This window comes from Gorilla gorilla, chromosome 10 (genome assembly GCF_029281585.2).
Source record: "Gorilla gorilla gorilla isolate KB3781 chromosome 10, NHGRI_mGorGor1-v2.1_pri, whole genome shotgun sequence".
NCBI classification, from domain to species: Eukaryota; Metazoa; Chordata; class Mammalia; order Primates; family Hominidae; genus Gorilla; species Gorilla gorilla.
The window spans coordinates 26,038,018-26,059,123 of NC_073234.2; the positions used below are offsets into that span (position 1 = coordinate 26,038,018).

General features: G+C 40.1%; 1 protein-coding gene across 2 annotated transcripts in view; it reads right to left on the reverse strand.

Annotated features, from left to right (window-relative positions):
* STYK1 (serine/threonine/tyrosine kinase 1) overlaps window positions 1–21,106 on the reverse strand; it is a 55,300-nt gene that overhangs the window by 15,890 nt on the left and 18,304 nt on the right. The gene's annotated exons all lie outside the window — the stretch shown is intronic.

A 21,106-nucleotide genomic window follows, 5' to 3' on the forward strand; every position in this document is an offset into this window, starting at 1 on the left:
CCCAACCTTCTCTTCCTCTCAGCGTTTCTCTTTTCTCTATTACACAGCAAAGAGCTCTGATCTGCTCTTGTCCTTTCATTCAACTGTTACTGAAATTATGTTAAAGTCTCCCCTCCCACCTGAGACTTCTGCTCCCATGATCAAGTACAGATTCACAACATCCATCTGAACTGTGATCCATGGGTTATGTGGGCATGATCTACCTCCCCTACAGTATTAAGCATGTCTAATATATTTTTCTTAGCTGTGCATCACATTTTGTAAGCAAAACATTTTTTGAAGCTGGGATCTTGCTCTGTAGCCCAGGCTTGAGTGCAGTGGTGTGATCATGCACGGCTCATTTAAATCTCAAACTCTTGGGCTCAATTAATCCTCCTGCCTCAATCCCCTGAGTCTCTGGAATTACAGGCATGAGCTACCATTTCTAGCTCTAAAGAAAACATTTAATTTCATTTTTACACACAGTTAATTCAGATAACGAATAAAAAATTGATAGATGTCGAAGGATATGAGTTACACATTTGCTTTGTTTCTCTGAAATATCCACACCCTCACAAGCAGTGAACAGACAGCATTTATCAATAAAAACTATTTAATTCCTCATCCCTCAGAGCTTCAAGGTGCTTCCTCTGCTCATATCAGATATAGACACGGACACTCATTGCTACAAGGATATAAAGGAAGTATCAGTACCAAGCCACCTTCTCTTTCTCTTTTAAATAAAAAGAAAATACATTCATATGATTCAAGAAAATAGTAGTGTAAAATTGTATAGCATAAAAATCTTTCTCCCACCCCATTCTTCTCCATTTATCCAGTTCTTAACTCTCCTCCAGTCTCCTCCAAGTAGACTCTAGTTATTAGTTTCTTGTTTGTCTGGCAAGGGATTCTTTATGTGTATCACTGTTAAGTCTATATAATATAATCAGAACATATTTCAAATAACAGCCCCAGAAACTTGGTTCTTTCTTTCCAAAGAGAACTCATGTTTACCACTGTCCCATACCTCTCCTAAATTTATATTTTGCCTTTGCTTGACAAGACACTCCCATGGTTCTATAGTCAACAAAGCCTACTTCTTTAATTCTGATTAACTTGAAAGAAAATATGATTTTCTGCTAAATAAGTCTAAAAATGTGATCCAGTTTTGTAGCGACTTGATAAAAACATAAAACAAAAATCAGAAGTATAGCTTATATAATATGCTACTATGTTGTACAGGTGTTACATTAGCCATATTATGCTGTCCTCTATCATTACATGATGCATTGTTTTTAATACTGATACTAATAACCACAGTGTTACTTACTGAGGCAGAATCTCTCAGTGCCTGAAAGACCTATGTAAAGAAGCCTCCCAGATTCTGCCTTACCTGTTTTCCACTCTTCCTGGAGCACCATGAACTTGTATATGGGTTTAATAGTTAAACAATTCCCTTACAACTCAAGAGAAACAAAACTGTGCGGTTGGTTGACAGAAGCTCAGGTAAACAGCCAAGTAGCCAGCGGGCGGAAAATTGGCACAGAAGAGGGAACTTCTTATCCTTATTCTTATCCTTAGAATGGGATCTAAGAAGTCGATGAATAGTTAGATAGCAAAGTCCACTGGATCCAGTGTGTAAACCAAAATGGCAAGGAGAAATGTGGCTGAGAAAGCTTCCACAATTCATGAGGCCACGTGGAAGGACTAGCACTAGTGATGAAACTTTCAAAAAACAGACCTTAAGAGAGTGGCACAAAGGAGAAGGTCTGAAAAATAAAACGTTGGATCAGCGCGGTGAATTCAGGAAGGCTTTTAGAAAAGTTATCACTGCTATTATCATTCTTATTTTCCTTTCCTTTGCTTCCTTTTTAGTGGATTATCAGAAGTAATTGTTTTCATTCAGGGAGCAGCCAGTTTAACCAGTTTGGCTTTCTGAGGAGGAGGTTCTCAGCACACTCTCTCTTACCACAGCACAGGTGGAAAAAAGGGTCAGTCAGCAGCTAGCTCAGACTCACGAGCTCGGCCCAGAAAACAAACTACACACCCACTAATACATACTGAAGGGAGTCGTTTAAAGCCATGTGTACGTGTACCCCCACATGGGCACAGTGAACTGCTCACGGAGGGCCATCCATACTCAACTATAGGCACCTGGCCAAACACACAAATCCCTGATAACTCAAACTCATGCTTATATCCTTACACTAACTATCACACCTATTACACAGCACTCACGTTTGGATGCAATATGGCCTGCTACTGCATTTCCTGAGCCAGGTTCTCACCATCACTTTTATTTGTACATAAGTAGCTTAAAGAGGCAAGGCTTATTGATATCTTGCAGTCCAGTGAAATTGGATGCTAGAGCAAGGAGATAAATGTATAGAATGATGAGGTCCACCCAATGAAATTGCTTTCCATATGTGTATACAATAAACCCTTTCTAATGGTTAGAGTTTATTTAGGTAGAGGCATATGGAGTGTACCAGATGAGTCTAGGATTTTTTTTTTTTTTTTTTTTTTTGAGACGGGGTCTCACTCTGTCACCCAGGCTGGAGTGCAGTGGCGTGATCTCTGCTCACTGCAACCTCTGCCTCCCAGGTTCATGCCATTCTCCTGCCTCAGCCTCCCAAGTAGCTGGGACTACAGGCACCCACCACCACGCACGCCCGGCTAATTTTCTGTATTTTTAGTAGAGAGGGGGTTTCACTGTGTTAGCCAGGATGGTCTCGATCTCCTGACCTCGTGATCCAACTGCCTCGGCCTCCCAAAGTGCTGGGATTACAGGCATGAGCCACCGCGCCTGGCCGAGTCTAGGATTTTTAAGGCATACACACTGGGCATACCCACATATCCACGAAAGCTAATGTGGGAAACCTCACCACACAGAGGCCACCAAAGCTCATACATCAGAGGATGCTTATATTTACTTGTAACAGCAATATTCCTCCCTAGATCACTTTTTAGCTTGAAATTCATACTCAGAAACCACATGGCTTTGCCTGTCCAGTCTGTCAAGCTGAGAAGAGGCATGCCTTAATGCCAAAAACCTCTAGGATGACTCTTCGATGGGTTCAACTCTGGCCCACCTGACTACTAGAAGGATACTTCTGGCCAAGATTCCTGTTCTATCTGACCAATACTCCACTCCCTTTCATTATCTCTAAATACTTTTCCCACTATGTCAAAAAATATATGTAGGCTACTGCTTCTTCTCTTAGCTGAACTGTAAAGCATTATCCACAGTTCCCTATTTAATGTTATGAATAATGAAATCCATGGCATTAGAATCAAGGGTCTAGTGAAATTGTAATATATTTCATTCTGATAAATATGTTTGATAGTTGTCAAATATGTTTGTATATACTTTGCCTCTAGTTTACATAATCCTATATCTACAGAGCCAAATCTCTTCAGGCAGGGTTCTAGTTAGAACAATAATATTGCCTCACTTGTAGTTATCATTCCTTAATTTCTCTTATCAGTTGCTTCAGACTTTCTCTTAGCATGTTAAAGGTTTAACTCCCCTCTTTCATTGAGAATCCTGAGAAGAAACAGTGCAATGAAGGAGATACAAAAGGGAGGAGAATGAAAGTGAAATGAGGAGTAAAGTCCATGCTAAATCTTTACAAGACTATAGTCTGAAGACCATAAAAGCTCATGAATATAACTATAACGAAATTGAACTAAATAGTAATATTAATTCTCTAAACTTTTACACATACAATACAAGCATAGTGTCACACTGCATTTATGCATCTATTTTAATTCACAGTATATTCTATTTGCAACCATAACACAACTCTTAATAAGTGGCATTTCTTTTCAGTTAGCACAATACAGTCTCCCGGACACAATCTGCAATTTACCCATGACTTTCCAGAGTAAACTTTTCTTACCAAAATATACCTAGATATAAGACTTCTAAAATCAGATTTCCTGCACTCTACCCGCTTATGTGTGATGAAAAATTCCATGATTGAACTCAGTATAACATCTGGCCCTGTTCCAGTAAGGTACAGTTAAATCTGTTGTGCCAGCCTCACCTTCAACCTTACTGCTTGCTTATCAACACATGTGGATCTTCCAGCCATGTTCTTTTTAGATAGACAAGTGATCCACCCTCCCAGGTGGCTGCCATATGGATCAAGGAAGTTATTAATGGCTTTGGGCTATGGGGCAGAGGACTCAAAGACTAAAAGTGAGGAGGGTAAAATATATGGAGGTAGCAGCCCCTAGCCTGAAACAGTCTGCCTTCTTGTACAGTTAGCGTTTCATCCTTACCCTTGAGCTATCTGGAAAAAAAAAACAAAAACAAAAAACAAAACCAAAACAAACAAAAAACATGTTTAATGGGCTGAATATATTAATTTGGAAGTGAGATAGAGAACAATGCTCAGATCTAGAGAATCTGAGAATTACTTGTTACCAACATCCTATGAAACAAGCTTCCGGTTTTCAGATCTAATAAACCTGTGTTTAGCAACTACGGTCGGTGTGCCAGGTATTGGGCTAGGCACTTTCATACGAAGAAGGCAAGGCAGAAACTGAGGGATTAAGTTATGAATTAGTGATTAAGTTATAAATTGGCCACTTTTTTTTTTTTTTTTTATGGAGTCTCACTGTTGTGCGCCCAGGCTGGAGTGCAATGGCGTGATCTCAGCTCGCTGCAAACTCCGTCCCCCAGGTTCCAGCAATTCTCCTGCCTCAGCCTCCCAAATAGCTGGGATTACAGGTGCATGCCACCACACCCAGCTAATTTTTGTATTTTTAGTAGAGATGGGTTTCATCATGTTGGCGAGGCTGGTCTCGAACTCCTGACCTCAGGTTATCCACCTGACTTGGCCTCCCAAAGTACTGGGATTACAGTCGTAAGCCACCGTACCCCACCAAATTAGCCACTTTTTTAAAAAAAAATGGCAGAGCAAGGTTGCACACCCAGGTCTTTTACTTACAAACCCAATGTTCTTTATACTACTTTGTTGTGCACATATACTTGTCTTTCAAATGAGAAAGACCAACAAGGTCAAGAAGGAATTACATTAGAATCCAAAAGAATCATGGAAACCACAAGGCTGAAACCAAATTTTACTAACATACACTCAATTTGGAAAGAATGGATGAATTGAATCTGCCTGTAAGGGTGTCCATATAGGAACCTCATAGGGACATAGATGACATCTGCATGTCTGTCTTTAAAGTATATTCTGAAAATAGAAGTAGAATCAGAATTTTTTTCCTAGTATTCACCAGATTATGTCATCTTAGGTTGTTTCCTTTGTTCATTTTCCTGGGTCTGATCCCCAATCCTATTTCTATCTTCTGCTTTTTGAGTAAAAAGTCCCGGTTCTTAGGACTAGCCATCTTTCACTGTGAGCATGAGGGTCAGAAAGAGGCCAGAAATGGCAGGAGACAGGGCACTGGCTTAGGAATTAGGGTCTTCATGCTGTCTCTCTCAGTGCCCCAGGCTCTACCTTTCTGGGGAAACAAACCAGTGAGAGGACACAGAGTGCACGGAAGGGCACACTGGAGAGGTGATTCTTTTTAAATCCAGAGAAGCATATTTGTGTAGATAACTTGCCTTATGCCCTGTGATATCTCCTAGTGTGGGTGAGGCAGGGAGGAGGTTATCTAGGAGAGGTTATCTCGTCCTCTCACTCTTCTCAGATATTGAGAAATTGTGCTTATTTCTGATCTTTGCCCTCCCCCATTTCCTAGAGACCCAGGGATCGAAATGAACACTAGAGAAAGTGTTTCAAATGGGTTCTCAAAGGGGAACCCCTTTCCACCATGGTGCCTAGGAGTCCTGCGCCTGTTTCAACAGATCTTTTGACTCACTGGTACTCACCAGATTATGAAATCTGAGGGCTATCAGTTTTTCTTGCTTCTATTTTTACCTGTCTCCAGAGATTCCTGAAACATATGTGATATACAGTTGAGATGAGGAAGCTTAGTCTATATCCTGGTACCTCACAAAAGTTTACTTTGTAGAGGAGCAAAGTGATTGCAAGACAGGCCCCATAACATCTAGGTAAGAAATGCAGTGCTCACAGATGCTTACAAACAGCATCAGATTTTAAATATGGTTTCGCAGATAAACACATTTTATTTCCTTTGAGGTATTATACAAATTCAAAACAGTTTATTTTTATTATAATTATCTTGCTATTTTGTATGTACCCAATTCCATAATCCTTCATCTACCAGTTTCAAAGAAAAGCCCAGAAATAGCATATCTTAAATTAAATATTCTCCTGCTGATTACGTTCTCTTCCTGAGATTCCTAATCAATAACAATTTTCCCAGCTCCTCAGTTTCCCCAGCTCAGAATAAGGGCTATCAGTGACAGGGAAAAGCTGAGAACTCACAACGCCACCCCCACTCAGCACAGGATTATCTCTAATCCATCCGTGTCTCCTTTTCCTACCTGATTAATGCACCAGAAGATGGGTTGGGGATGCTTTCAAATACCTTGTTCCTACTGTTGTCAGTGACCTTGCATTTCCAAGGATCAGTCCTCTTCTTTGGTATTCAGCCTGCTGGGTTTTTCCTTCTAAGAAAGATTTTGGGTTCTCTAAAACTCTCTTGGAAGTCTCCCCCCATAAGTGAGGAGATCTGTTTTGTTTTCTGGCCACTCTTCCAGCCTGTCTAACACACTGCCCTCTGGCAGAGAGGAGGGCCCAAGCTGAGGAGGACTGAAGGAAGACAGGCTACAACAGGCTGTAGGGGCACATATATACATACACACACTTTCTCATTCTCTGATAAATGAGTCCCAGGCCCAGGCAGAGAGATGTGGACATGAGGTTTCACCATCAGAAAGCTAACTCAGCTCCTGTTTACCTCAGTGCTGTGCCATACAGTGTGTCACTATAAAAGTTCTACCTGTAGAATGTAATTCCAGGTAAACAATAACAAACTCCTGGCGAGAGGAAAAAGACACCTCTGGGAACACATAACCTCCTGCCTCATTCTGTACAGCCAGGATCCAAGGGCAGTTTCCCCTCCCTAGGGAGTGGGTCAGCATGGTTCAGAGCTGAGCAGTCCAGGAATTAAGGGAACTGGAGTCAGCCCTGACTTAGTGCTGTAATAACAGAGTGAGAGGTTGGAAGTTCTAGTTCTGGTTTGGTGGGTGATTCATTCAGCATCCGGAAGCATGTCACCTGACCTTGCCATTCCTTGCCTTCCTAGTTTAGTGAGCAGGAAACGTGCATATCTCCTAAGGGTAATAAAGAACTGCAGAGAGCAGTAGGAAGTTTATCAACTGGAAAACGGGCATGCCAATCAATAAGTACCCTCAGCCAGTTATGCTACCTCTCCTTGTCCCTGCAAGAGCTCCCAAATTTTGCAGGCTTCCTTTCATCCGCATCTTCCTACCCATATCATGGCAGCCCTGGAATCTGTTGGATATCTATTCCTACCCTTACCCTGCATACAATTTCCTGTGCTATAATGGTAAGACTTTGGAGTTTGGCTCCCATTTGAATCTCATTCCTATCATTCATGATGACTTTGTATAAGGTATTTTAACTTTGTGAAGGTGTTTTCCCATATGTAAAGTGCTGCTGATGATAGCTACCTACCAGGGTTGTTGAGAGCTATGCAGCATAATTTCTGTAAAATGCCTAGAACATTACCAGAGCCATTGCGATCATCAATATGTGTTAGTCTCCCTCTTCCTCCCTTCCTTCTTCATCTGCCTTTCCAGTTGGGAAATAGTCACATAGCTGTATCAATCAGGTAAACATGTATAACCAAAAATAACAAAATGAAACAAAAAATCTTTTATCTAAATATTTATAATATTTGTGGATGTAAGTATACTCTATGTACAGACAGGGAGTTGAAGTAATCAAAAAGTTAATGCAGGATTTAAAACTTCTTATACTTCAACTAGGTGTCATTTGATAGCAGAAATAGTACAGCTGCCAGTAGATATCTGAATTTAACAATCATGTTGAGAAAGAGCGATTTAAACCAGATAAATCAAATAGCATAATGCTGTAAAGTAAGGTACAGAAATGGAAAGAATGCTAGATAGTGGTATGGTATTTATCAGGGAAAATATATCAGCACCTGCCTGATTTCTTCTGTCTCTAAATTTTTCAGCTCCTTGTACTGGTTCCACTGATATCACTTATATGCTGGCTAATTTCCACCCAGTTCCTGAACGAATTATGACGGGGGCATTACGGAGATCAGCAGTCTCAGTCCTCTTCATCCTATTTATCTTACATACTCTCCAATTTGGGGAAGATGTAGCCTTTATCCACTTCCCCAAATCTGCCCACTTACTCATGCCTATTAACAAAACCCTCTCAAATCTGGACCCCTCACCTGAATGCCACACAAGTCGATGGGGCCTTGTTGTCCTCTCTTTGCCTAAATCAATCCTAAGTGAGATTGAAATTTTACTTTATACTCTGATTACTGAGCTCTTGCTACTAATATAAAAGCCTCCCAGATAAATGCAACCACAATGGTTGAATGCCTCTTTACTGACCATCATCCTGCTCCACTCTACTTCATTCTTATTTCATTCACACCCCTGAACCCATTGCCTTTATGTTCTGCTGGCCACACTGAAAACCTGAGTTGCTAATTCTTGCCTGAATTTTGCTCTGTAACTGAACTGTCCATTCAAGACAGCTCTACTTCTTCCACTTCTACAATCTAGTTAGTTTATCTCACATCATTCCTTGGGGGGCCAGCCTTATTCCAAGTCATTCACTCAGATGTTAAATAATTAATCATAAAAATTATTAAATATGTTTTGCTATGAAGGAGAAGTTTAGGGTGCTATAAAAACAGGGCAATAGGAAGGAAGTCAAAAAAAGTTTCTTTAAGTAAACAGTATTTAAGCAAATGATAAGTAGGAGCTGACTAGATAAAGGTGGGCACAGGCACAAGGCAAGAGAGGAGGAATATCCAGGCCTTGGATGGGAACAGAGCTTGACACATTCTCATAACTGGAAAGTCAGTGGGCCTGGACAGTAACAAGAGAGGAGAAAACACGAAGAGATGGCACTGTGCAGGTAGGCAAGAGGCAGATCATAATGAGCCTTTAGGCCATGCTAAACATTGCTTGTTTTATTCTAAGTATCACTGAAGTGCTTTAAGTAGAGTGACATGGTCCATTTTGTATTTTAGAAAAAAAAAAACATTATTTGGAATACTACTTAGCAATAAGAAGGAACAAATTATTGCTACTTGCAACACTTAGATGGAACTTAAGGACTTTATGCTGAGTGGAAAAAGCCAGTCTCAAAAGGTTACATGCTGTATGGTTCCATCTGTATAATATTTCCAAAATGGCAAAATTAGAGAGACAGAAAATAGATCAGTGTTTACCAGTAGGAACAGGGAGAAGGTGTGACTTTGAACGGGTAGCATGAGGGAGTTTCTTTATGGTGACAGACAATTCTGTATCTTGACTGTGGTGAAAATTACATGAGTCTATACATGTGATAAAATATCAAAGAACTATGCACAGAGAGGAAAAAGATAATGTGTGAATGCAAAAACTGAAATCCCAGGAAACTCTACATTCTAGTTCATTATACTGTGCCATTGTCAGTTTCATAATTTGGATAATTTACTACAGTTATTTAGATGTTCCCATTGGGAAAATTGGTAATTGTTACATCGGATTCTATACTATTTTTGCAACCACTTACGAACCTTTAATCATTTCAAATTGAAAAGTAAAAATGAGTATTAGTTTTGCAGCAACTGAGTAATAAATTGCAGGTGATAATAAATACATATGAGAATATCAATTGTGAAACTAATAATTTCATAATCATTTTTTGGATTACAGTAGTGACAGTAAAAAAAAGAAAAATAATGGATTGGAAACCTTGAGGAGATTGAACCAACAGGACACAGTGCTTGTAGAAGGTAAGAAGGAGAAGGAGAAATCAAAGAAGCGGAGATGATGAGTTGTTCTGGACATTTTGATTTAAGATGTCAGTGTGACTTTTAAGTAGAATATTAGAAAAAAGCATTTGGTTGTACAGTTCTTAGGATTCATAAGGGAAGTCTGGACCAGAGATAAGTATTTGGGAGTCATTAGATAATATTGAAAGCTTGAAAGTGAATAAGAGAGAAAGAGGAAAAAATGAACAAAAAGGAAAAAGAGAAGAGAGGAAAAGAGGGCCTAGGAAAGAATCCATGGAGTTCCAACAGATAAGGGCTACATGAAGAAAGAGGAATTGGGGTCCAGGGGGAAACTCAAAGAGGGCCTAAGAAGGAAAAACTAGAGAAGTAAAAGGGGAACCAAGAGTTTGTGCTGTTGTGGAAGCAAAGGAGAGGGGCATGGACAACAGCTGGGCTAAAATCTGATGAGAGGTCAGGAAAACAATAAGTAGCAGATACAGGCAACATGGAGGTCACCCATCATAGAAAGAATAGCTATAGTGTAGTGGCCAGAGAGCAGGGTGGTTCTGGGAATGAATAGGTGGTGAGGATGTGGAGAAAATGTGTTCAGGGGGCTCTTCTATGATCTTTGAGACCTATATGAATGAGAGGACTGAAAAGAGGAGTTCAGAGAGAGATTTTATAGTTGATTTCTTTGGAAACTTAGGGCTCCAGCAAGATAAGAAAGGGAACTGGTAATACCCCAACATGCAGTAATCTCTCATTCTAAAAAAAACAAAGCAAAGTTTGGTATGGAGAGGCCTGTATCAGGCATAAATGTTTTACAAAGCCTAAACACATATACACCCACACACACTGAAGAACAGAGAGCTAGATTAATAGAACACATAAATATCCCAGAAAAAGAGACACATATTTAGGACTTTAATATAAAGAAGTCAGCAAGAATCAAAATAAGCAGATCAGTGGTTCTCAAACCAGAGAGCACATTAGAACCTCCTAGGAGGCATTTTTAAAAAATATCAATCCTGGTGTTCATTTCCCACTTGATATGGTTTGGCTGTGTCTCTACCCAAATCTCATCTTGAATTCCCGTATGTTGTGGGAGGGACTCAGTGGGAGGTAATTGAATCATAGGGCCAGGTCTTTTCCATGCTGTTCTCATGATAATGAATAAGTCTCACAAGATCTGATGGCTTTATAAGGGGGAGTTTCCTTGCACAAGGTCTCTCTCTTTGCCTGCCACCAACCACGTAAGATGTGACTTGTTGCTCCTTGCCTTCCACCATGATTGGGAGGCCTCCCTAGTCACTTGGAACCGTAAGTCCATTAAACCTCTTTCTTTTGTAAATTGCCCAGTTTCATGTATGTCTTTATCAGCAGTGTGAAAATGGATTAATACAGTAAATTGGTAGCAGGAGTGGGGTGCTACTGAAAAGACAGCCAAAAATGTGGAAGTGATTTTGGAACTGGGTAACAGGGAGAAGTTGGAACAGTTTGCAGGGCTCAGAAGAAGACAGGAAACTGTGGGAAAGTTTGAAACTCCCTAGAGACTTGTTGAATGACTTTGACCAAAAAGCTGATAATGATATGAACAATGAAATCCAGGCTGAAGTGGTCTCAGATGGAGATGAGAAACTTGTTGGGAACCGGAGCAAAAGTGACTCTTGTTATGTTTTAGCAAACAGACTGGTGGCATTTGCCCCTGCCCTAGAGATCTGTAGAACTTTGAACTTGAGGGAGAGGATTTAGGGTATCTGACAAAGAAATGTCTCAGAAGCAAAGCATTCAAGAGGTGACTTGGGTGCTGTTAAAGGCATTCAGTTTTATAAGGGAAACAGAGCACAAAAGTTTGGAAAATTTGCAGCCTGACAATGTGATAGAATAGAAAATCCCATTTTCTGAGGAGAAATTCAAGCCAGCTGCAGAAATTTGCATAAGTAACAAGGAGCCAAATGTTAATCACCAAGACAATGAGGAAAATGTCTCCAGGGCATGTCAGAGACCTTTGAGGCAGCCCCTCCGATCACAGACCCAGAGGTTTAGGAGGATAAAATGGTTTCATGGGCTGGGCCCAGGGTCCCTCTGCTATGTGCAATCTAGGGACTTGGTGCCCTGTGTCCCAGCTGCTCCAGCTGTGACTAAAAGGGCCAAGGTACAGCTTGGGCTGTTGCTTCAGAGAGTGAAAGCCCCAAGCCTTGGCAGCTTCCATGTGGTGTTGAGCCTGTGGGTACACAGAAGTCAAGAATTAAGGCTTGGGAACCTCTGCCTAGATTTCAGAGGATGTATGGAAATGCCCAGATGCCTACGCAAAAGTTTCCTGCAGGGGCGGGGCCCTCATGGAGAACCTTTGCTAGGGCAGTGCAGAAGGAAAATGTGGGGTCGGAGCCCCCACACAATGTCCCTACTGGGGCACCACCTAGTGAAGCTATGAGAAGAGGGCTACCATCCTCCAAAACCCAGAATGGTAGATCCACCAACAGCTTGCACCATGTGCCTGGGCAAGCTGCAGACACTCAACACCAGCCCATGAAAGCAGCCAGGAGTGGGGCTATACCCTGTCAAGCCTCAGCAGCAGAGCTGCCCAAGACCATGGGAACCCCCCTCTGGAATCACCATGACCTGGATGTGAGACATAGAGTAAAAGATCATTCTGGAGCTTTAAGATTTGACTGCTCTGCTGGATTTCAGACTTGCATGGGGCCTGTATCCCCTTTGTTTTGGCCAATTTCTTCCTGTGGAACAGCTATATTTACCCAATGTCTATATCCCCATTGTATCTAAGAAATAACTAACTTGCTTTTGATTTTACAGGCTTATAGGTGGAAGTGACTTGCTTTGTCTCAGGTGAGATGTTGAACTGTGGACTTTTGAGTTAATGCTGAAATGAGTTAAGATTTTGGGGGACGGTTGGGAAGGCAATATTGGTTTTGAAATGTGAAGACATGAGATTCGGGAAGGGCCAGGAGTAAAATGATATGGTTTGGCTGTGTCTCCACCCAAATCTTATCTTGAATTCCCATGTGTTGTGGGAGGGACAAAGTGGGAGGTAATTGAAACATGGGGGCAGGTCTTTCCTGTGCTTGTGAGAGTGAATAAGTCTCACGAGATCTGATGGTTTTATAAAGGGGAGTTTCCCTGCACAAGAGAGTTCTCTCTCTTTGCCTGCCATCATTCACATAAGATGTGACTTGCTCTTCCTTGTCTTCTGCCATGATTGTAAAGCCTCCCCAGCCACTCAGAACTGTAAGTCCATTAAACCTCTTTCTTTTATAAATTGCCCAGTCTCAGGTATGTCTTTATCAGCAGCATAAAAACGGACTAATACACCACTCCTCTTAGAGATTATGATGATTATAAACCCCATAGATTATGACTTCAGATATCAGCTTCAATCAAGGAAATGCTTCCCAGGAGATACTAACATACAGCTGGGGTTGAGAAGTACTAAGATAGATTATTTATCAAATGGAATTTAGGCAATGGAATACTTGTTTGATAACAAAAATTATATTTTTGATTCACCTGTACACAAAATAAATTTTGGGAAAAAAGCTAGATGCTTTAAGAGACATAAAAAACTTAACATTATAAATTATATTGGGTTTGTGATAACTTCCTAAGCTTAAACAAAAAACTTTCTTCCAAAAGAAAAAAAAATCACAATGGAAACATCAATCAATAAACAAATAAAAACATAGTACTTTTATAGTAATGAGAAAACCACTAATATGCCAATAAATAAATAGTCAAAAACGTGAAAAACAAAAGTAAATGAGTTCACTGAAACAAAATGTTTAACAAATATGGAAGCATGGTGAACTAAGATGAAAGATTTTTATCTTAACTAGTAATTTTAAAAATACTTTAAAATAAAACAAGATACATTTTTTGCCAATCCATTTAAGACAAAATATTATTTATTTATTTATTTATTTATTAATTTTTTGAGCTGGGGCCTCACTCTGTTGTCCAGGCTAGAGTGCAGTGGTGTGATCTTGGCTCACTGCAGCCTTGATCTCCCGGGTGGCTAATTTTTAATTTTTTTGTAAAGATGGGGCCTTGCCATGTTGCCCAGGCTGATCTAAAATTCCTGGCTTTGAGTGATCCTCCCACCCTCAGCCTCCCAAAGTGCGGAGGTTATAAGTGTGAGCCACCACACCCAGCAGAAAAGAAGATTTGAAAACTAATGTTTATTCCCTAAAGAGTTTTATTTAAAAAGATGACTCTTGTAAGACTGACAAGGAATCTAAATGTCTGCATTTATGAAAAATAACTTGGCACTATGAAAATTGAGAGCCTGAATGGCATTCATAATTTTGACTCTGTAATTTCTCTCCCAAGTGTCAATTATATGTATTTTTTTTAAAAATGGAAGATGTTTCTGAACACACAAGAAAATCTGTGACCCTTATTTAATTTTTTTGAAAATATAAATAGGGATTTGCTTCAAAATATAATTCATGGACTTGAAGGAGGAGAAATAGGTGGAGATGTAAATAAAAAAAAAAAAACCATGTGTTCAAAATTGCCAAATTCAGGGGATATACATGGGAAGTCATTCTACTATTTTTGCTGCTTTTGTACATATTTGAAATTTTCTGGAAAAAAATTAAAAATAGAAAAAATAACTAATTTTCATCAAAAGGAGGGATGTTTCAAATTATTTTTATACAGTTGGACCATGGAATACTACACATTTATTAAATTTATGTTCACAAAAATGTTTAATAAATGGCAATTTGTAATGTTAGTGGGTTAAGTAAAAAGGCACATTTTAATGATGTATATACGGCAAGAGTACAATGAAATTGACTGGGAAAAACACCTGTGTAGGGGAAGCCCAAAGAAAAATATATTAGAATGTTACAGCAACAGTGATGATGGTTACTGTTAATAATTTTTTTCTCTATTTTCTATTTTCCAAATGGAATGAATTAAGCCTTAGTTATTTTATAATAAGAACATGCAAAGGAAGAAAGGCTACAAGGCAGAAAAGTTTGATAGCAGAAATACAAAAGAAAATTGGCTGAGGGTAACAAAAAAAGACCAAGAGGGAAAACAATCTTCCTAAAGAACTAGTGTTTAGAATTAAAGACAAAGTACAACCGTTAAATCAAGATTAATGGCTTCAGGCCGGGCGCGGTGGTTCACGCCAGTAATCCCACCACTTTGGGAGGTCGAGGCGGGCGGATCACGAGGTCAGGAGATCGAGACCACCCTGGCTAACATGGTGAAACCCCGTCTCTACTAAAAAATACAAAAAAATTAGCCAGGCGTGGTGGCGGGCGCCTGTAGTCCCAGCTACTCGGGAGGCGGAGGCAGGAGAATGGCGTCAACCCGAGGCGGAGCTTGCAGTGAGCCGAGATCGCACCACTGCACTCCAGCCTGGGCAACTGAGGGAGAGAGTGAGACTCTGTCTCAAAAAAAAAAAAAAAAAAAAAAAATCTTGAGTTTAACAAGCTTCATTGTTGCTTGCTAAAGGCATTATCTTGCCGACCTGGGAGAAAGCCAAGTTGGGACTCCCAGGAACAAAGTTAATGTATCATCTCCATCCAACTGTAGTAAAGGAGAAAGAATAAAAGAACCAGTGTCAGAGTTAGGGGTGGATTTATCTTAATCTATTGAAGTCTTGGTTTACTAACCTATACAGCTGAGATAATTCTGCCTGCTTACATCAGAGGATTCTAGTGAGAATTAATAAGAAAGTAAAATTGTTCTTCAGTGATAGTAGCTAAAAGTGCCTCTTCTAGCAAGAATTTATTTGTATAACATAATTGCTTTTCAGATCAGTGGTTCCAACTTTGTGCTCCTGATCAAGCTTCCCTTTTTGATTACTACTGCCCCACCCCAGTGGTCTGAAGAGAGTGTGGCTTTCCTTCAACGCATTAGCATAAATGTAGCTAAAACTTCTTTCTTCTTAGCACAGACACAATAAAATGAGAGTTGCCCAAAGACTTGCTAAATGTTAAGTAAATTTGGGAAACCAATTCAGTGAACAGAAAGTGCAGGAGCAGGGCCGGGCGCAGTGGCTCACCCCTGTAATTCCAGTACTTTGGGAAGCAGAGGCAGGCGGATGACCTGAGGTTAGGAGTTCGAGACCAGCCTGGCCAACATGGCGGAACCCCGTCTCTACTAAAAAAATAAATACAAAAATTAGCCAGGCGTGGTGGCACGCACCTGTAGTCTCAGCTACTCAGGAGGCTGAGGCAGGAGAATCACTTGAACCCGGGAGGCGGAGGTTGCAGTGAGCCAAGATCGTGCCACTGCACTCCAGCCTGGGTGACAGAGCGAGACTCCTTCTCAAAAAAAAAAAAGTGTGGGAGCAGTGTGTGTGCAAGTGTGGTTTTGGGTGTGTGAGATGTGTATGCAGGGGTGTGTATTTTCCTACGTTGAAGTTTGCAATTCTACTGCAGCTAGCTTGTTATCTTAAGAGGACCACGCTGGAGCCCAACAGCCTCCTGCCTTGGTCCTGCACTCTTCCTGCTCTAAACTTGTATGCATGAGCGAAATGCTGGGCTCACTCACTTCTTTCCTTATGGTCTTTTATATCTGCCATGATAAAGGCATATTTATTATTCAGACTCCTAGGTTTCAGCTCAGTTTCCAGTTTTCTTACAAGTCTCAGAAGCATAGCCCAGCCCGTTTCTGAAATCCAGTATACCCATCTCTCCTACTGCTATAATTAGTTTTGTACTCTTAAGCAAATTACTTAATCTCTCCTAATGCTCAGTTTTCTCATCTGTAAATTGGGTTTGCAATATTATCTAACACAAAGAGCCACTGTAATAATTAAACAATTTTACATGATAATGCACTTAGAACACCACCTAGTACATAGTAAGCAGTAGCTGTTACTAATTATTCCTATGATAGCTATAATTATAAGAATATTCCTATAATAATTACTATATCATTATTATTATTCCTCAAATTATGACATTGTTGAACGACCTCACCTTGTGGGTAAGAACTTCATTCTATGTAACATCAATATGATAACATAATACCACTCGCATTTCTGTATATTCCACAGGAATAAGATAATTATTTCCTGACACCTGACTTTACAGGAAATCTTACTTATGCTTCAGTAGTTTTCTTACCATCCTTCTGCAATGTATCTACTTTTTAAAATCTTAAATTGTCAATTGTTCTATTCTTTTTTTTGTAAATTGCTTCATAGTTTTCAAATTTAAAAGGTCATAGGCATATTAAAGTGGATGCAGCAGATTTTGTACTATTCTTTTCCTAGGCTCTAACAACCAAGACTTAAGCCAGTGGTTCTACTTGAGGAGCTTTTTAAAAATCCCATTGTCTGAGATGTATCTCAAACCAATTAAATCAGAATCAGACTCTGGGAATAGGAACCAGGTATTGAGATTTATGTAAAACTCCTAAGATAATTCCAATATGCAGCCAAGTTTGGGAACCCTGCCTTAAACCCTTGTTATCTCCTTTTCTTAATTAATCCAGAGAAAATTCACCAGACTCTAATTTATTAGATAAGATTCTACATTGGCAGCCACTATTCTAGTTCTCTCTCTCTCTCTCTCTCACATTCTTTCTCTCCCCCTCCTCCCTTCATTCATTTCTCCCTCATTTGTATGTAATCTTCAGCAAGTTAGATCACTTCCCTGGGTTTTAATTCCTAATCTGTAAAACAACGGGTCATAGTCTTGCGCAATGTAATCAGAGATGTTTTGACAGCACAAATGAGATAAAACATATGAAAGTACTTTAAAGTTTTAGAATACAAGTATTTCAGAAATCCAAGGTAGAATTATCATATTCCCCACATCCTTCCCTCTCCTGTCATGTAGACAGGCGCAAGGCCATCTCTTCTGAACTACCCTTGCTTCCTGAAGTAAAGCTTTTCTATGGTGAATAACTTGAGGATCTGTTAAATCCTTAAGGCTTTGGTATTTCTTTCACAGACTTTCAAGCCAACTTTACTCAAGGCCGTATCATTTGTTGACCACACTTTTTATCTTGTCTTAGATCACTACTTATAGTTCTTAGAATGAAAAAGGGTTAACGAGTCTAAGGAGAGGTAATATGAGATGCACTCTGGAAAAAATCTAAGATAAATGAACTTTAAAATAATGCTATATTTGCACCAATATAGTCTCCAGTACGATGAGGTCCTGACAGTAATCTTCACTTTGGCTTCAACTTCCCTCTGCTCTGAAATTCATCTTGTTTTCCTCACCTAAATTATTTCTCAATGGAAAGTTCTAGGAGAAATGCTTGGTGAAAAGGAAGAAACTTCTCCTGAAATAGGGAAAGGAGTCAGGAGATCTCAATTATGACACTGGGTCAATGACTTCCTGTGTGACCTTTGGCAAGTCAATTAACATATCTTTTCTTTCTTTTTTTTTTTTTTGAGACGGAGTCTCACTCTGTTGCCCAGGCTGGAGTGCAGTGGCGTGATATCGGCTCACTGCAAGCTCCGCCTCCTGGATTCACGCCATTCTCCTGCCTCAGCCTCCTGAGTAGCTTGGACTACAGGTGCCCACCACCATGCCCAGCTAATTTTTTTTTGTATTTTTTAGTAGGGACGGGGTTTCACCATGTTAGCCAGGATGGTCTCGACCTTGGCCTCCCAAAGTGCTGGGATTACAGGCGTGATCCACCATGCCTGGCCCAATTAACATACCTTTTCTAGAGAGTTGCATGTAAAGTATTTGAGATGTATAACAATCAGTACAAATACAAGGTCTTATGATTATTTATTGATACCTCATGAGGAGTACCCAAGAAAGTAGAACTATAATGAAACTAAGATATATAAAATATATTTACATATGAGAATTCAGAAGTGTAAAACCTGAGAAAAGGTGGGTAAGAGTTTTTCTCTATCATTTTAAGCAGGAAATTTAATACCTTATATCATTTCCTCAAAATCCAGTCCTTCCAGTCCCTTTAGTACAATCTGTACATCCTGTATGTTGACAGAAAGAGTCAGAGCTACAGGAACATCAAGAAGTGTAGATGTGCTCCGACTGATACAGAAAGCAGTTTAAAGCCAAGGTATATGAATATTGCTAGCAATACCTGCTACCCTCGTGGATTCTTGACTTGTCCTGGGAACAAAAATGTGGCACTGCATTAATGTTTAAAGATTGGCCTTGTTGGAGGCATTTGAACCAGAGCAGCTCCATCTTGAACAGGGGCTTGGTAAAACAAGGCTGAGATCTACTAGGTTGCATTCCCAGGAGGTTAGGCATTCTTAGTTATAGGATGAAATAGGAGGTCAACACAAGATACAGGTCACAATGGCCTTGCTGATAAAACAGAATGAAGTAAAGAAGCCAGCCAAAACCCACCTAAACCAAGATGGCCATGAAAGTGACCTCTGGTCATCCTCACTGCTCATTATACACTAATTATAATGCATTAGCATGCTAAGAGACACTCCCGCCAGTGTCCTGACAGTTTACAAATGCCACAGAAACATCTGTAAGTTACCCTGTGTGGTCTAAAAAGGGGTGGAATCTTCACTTCCCAACCCTTTCCCAGAAAACTCATGAATAATCTACCCCTTGTTTAGCATATAATCAAGAAATAACTAAGTATACTCAGTCAAGTAGCCCACACCGCTGCTCTGCCTGTGGAGTAGCCATTCCTTTTTTCCTTTACTTTCTTAGTAAATGTGCTTTCACTTTACTCTATGGAGTCACCCTGAATTATTTCTTTAGCAATGTCCAAGAACCCTCTCTTGGGGTCTGGATTGGGACCCCTTTCCAATAACATCTTCCTGGGAACCATGAAGGGACTATACTGAGGAGAATCCTATGGACCCAAAGGAAATAGACCACAGCACTGCCAATTGGCCGACTTTAGGTAAGGGGCGGGGTATGTTTTGCCCGGGTAAAGGATCAGATTGGGTTAGAGGTCCAACTTAGGAGAGTCTCTCCTAAGACAGAGAGGGTTAAGGCCCCTCCTAATAAAAGGCAAGGATGCTTAATGAAACTTGAGTTTGAGGCCCAATTTAGAAAGGTTAGAGTGCTTCCTAAGATTTAGGGATTAGAGGCCCCTCTCAGTAAAGTCCTTCTTGGTTAAAAGTGGATTTGACACTATGGGATGTTAACTGCTATTCTCTTTGGATTCATCTGCCTTGCACTCTTTGCTGACAGCTATGGATGACAGGAATAGGCATGTACAGGATCACCAGACACGGGGAGCTTTTTTCTCCCCAAAGTGGGAAACTTGAGAGCTGACTGGACTGCTAGAAAAGATCCTTCACTACCTAGTCTCTCTGAGCTCCTTGCCTTCCCCACCCCACTGTAGGCAACACTTTTATCCCTTCCCTTTCCTCTCTCTCTGTACAAACCAGTTGTAGGAATGGTAGAAATCATTATCTCTTGCAACGTTTTGATTAATGAATAAAAGGATTCATGAGGCTAGTCCTAATACTGTAGTGAATCTGGTGTATTTTGTGCTTTGAATTTGTCTTTCTGTGTTATTCTGTCATAAAGGGGAGGTACCTTGGGATAGAACACAGGCTTGGGACTCCATAAGCTAGATAGGGTTTCTCTCTCATCTTGTTTTATATCCTTGGGAGCTTGACCTTGTAACCACGTGGCAGTACTTTCTCTTAGTTTCTGCCATCCAGAGGACAGCAATTTTGGAGTTTATGACATAGTTAGCTCTAAAAATTGTTTTGAGCAGTTAAAAGCCTTCATTGGCTCAAAATTGTCTGCTCCAGGCTCTTTCTGAGAAGGCAATGGAAACTTCCCAATGCTGTAGCTTAGTAGCTAAGGCTTTGCCTTTTCACAATGGCATCCCTGGTTCAGGGTTCAGTTTCTGGTTTAGAGAATGAGTACTTTCAGGTTGATATTGGTGTGATCTTTGCCATTTGTTGATTTTATCCCCTCCCCCCATGAACAACTTCTATCTTCCCTTCTTGAATCTTCCTTTCTCTGAGGCACCTTGTAGACTCTAAATCTTGTAAAAACTGCTAATCATCTCTTTTAAAATACTGGTACACTTGTGGTTAAGTCATAACCTTAGTGAAAGCTTACTGGTTTCATCTGGGAGGTTACCTTTGGTAAAGCTTAAAAGCCAGAAAAATGGATTGTGTGGACTGGCTGAAGTCAGGTAATAAGAAATTTAAAAGGATTTTTGAAGTGCTATGGTTAAAAGTCAGCTTTAATTAAAAGAAGATATATGAGCTATACGTATATTTAAAAGGTTTTTATGTTTTTTCTCTTCTTGGATCTTATTTCTCTGAGGAAAAAGT